This window comes from Lupinus angustifolius, chromosome LG03, assembly GCF_001865875.1.
Source record: "Lupinus angustifolius cultivar Tanjil chromosome LG03, LupAngTanjil_v1.0, whole genome shotgun sequence".
Taxonomy (NCBI): domain Eukaryota; kingdom Viridiplantae; phylum Streptophyta; class Magnoliopsida; order Fabales; family Fabaceae; genus Lupinus; species Lupinus angustifolius.
This window is the reverse complement of record NC_032011.1, coordinates 13,411,993-13,413,908: the sequence shown is the minus strand read 5'-3', so window position 1 is coordinate 13,413,908 and position 1,916 is coordinate 13,411,993.

Sequence of the window (1,916 nt, the reverse complement as noted above, 5' to 3'; positions counted from 1 at the left end):
TTTTAGAAAATTTCAACGGTTGAATATGTTCTTGACATACTCATGAACGCCATACTTTAATATCATCAACATCCATTGGTTGAATGTGAAGAGATTGAAGATTGAAAGAAGAAGAAAATGAAGAAGAAAAGATGATGAGAGTAACTTACTCTCAAATCTTCAAATTGCCAAGTTTTTGCAAAGTGGTAGTGCATGAGTATACATGGGTATTTATAGAGTTGTGAGGTGGGAGAAATCTGATTTCTAAACCCATTTCCCAAGGCAATCTAGCAAATCTAAGAGGGTGAGTGAATCATGGGTTAAGTGAGTGATTTAGGGGATTTGGTGGTAGTGAAGATTTAGTAGGTAGATTTTGTGAACTGACACATGCGACGTGGCGACTTCTGCGAAACGCGCGCGATTAAAACCATGCTAGAGTATTGTCGGCCAATATTCGAATAGCCAAAAATGATCGCCTGATTTTACTTTACGGTTGGAACTTCAAATTTCGGCATTCCGAGTGAAAATATTCTAGAAAATAGTTATTGACTAGCTCAGGGTCTATCTTGACTCGAAATGTGATTAAGAAATCAATGGCGTGATCGGAATTCGATTCCGAGTTACGGAACTCAAAACCCACTTTTTGAGCCGTACCGGGTGAGATTTGACCCCGACAGTGGTCCAAAACCGACTGTCTCCGAAAATCATGAAAATTTACCACCAAATTGGAAATAGAATTTCAAGACTAAAACTCACTAGAGTTTCATCTAATTCTTTACCGAAAATTCCCAGAAATTCATTTTCAAAAATATAATTAATAATAATATTAATAAAATCTTATAATTCAAAATCGTAAAATTCGCGATGTTACACTTTGCTTGAAAGATAATCCTTGGGAAACGACCTAGGAGTCACTTCCTAGTACTACAGTTTTTAATTGTTATATTATTTGTATCGGGTACAGCCTCGATCAAATTTGGCGCCGATGCTGGGGATTATCGGTTCTTGTCAAAGATTCTTAGTATAGTTTACTGTGTGTCTTAGAATAACCATTCTGTTTGGGTTTCCTGTAGCATTCACTATTTGTTGTTTGCTGTCTTGTTTAGCTATTTGCATGTTGGTTGATTCAGGTGTATGTTGGTTAATATAGTTGTGGTTGGAATTTTTGCATGAAACTTTGTTTCCACACTTCTTTCATCACATATTGAATACTGGATGCATCATAGTCAATCACCTTGCTGCTAGTTGTGAGATACAAACAAGTAGTGATTAGTTTTATTGTTGATTTTCTAATCATACTTCTCACCATATCCTTAAGAGTTCAGTTTAATCGTTCAACAACACCCTTCATGCTAGGTTTGCTTGACATAGTGTATTGTAGAATAATACCACATTCTATGAGGAAAAACACAAATAGCCATTTCACAACATCCTTATTGCTCTTTCTTTTTTTATTCTGAGATGTCATAGTCAAATGAGCACTTTTAGTTTTATCTATCTACATTCTCTCTATCTCTTGCACACAATGAGATATAAACTCATTGAGAGACTATTTGTCATTCTGAGTGTTATAGCTCACTTTGAATGGCCCAAAGTGTGTAGGAAGCGAGATCAAAACCAAGTACACGAGCAAGTCATCATCAAGCTCTAACTTAAGTGACTTGAGTTTTGATGTGAGATTAGACATCTCCATAATGTACTCCTTTATGTTCCCTTTGCCTTTATACTTCATGGGTATGAGTTTAGCCAAAAGCTACTTGTCTCCGACCCTCAGAAATAGAGCCCGAAACACTTCTGGAATAGAGAGTTTCATAATCATTAGACACATTCGGTTAGAGTGTTCCAATTTGTCAATTTTAACCTCATTGAGGATTTCCATAGTAGAAATGAATTTCACCACCTGAAGTTCCAGATCTAAATCCATATAGCCGAGAAGA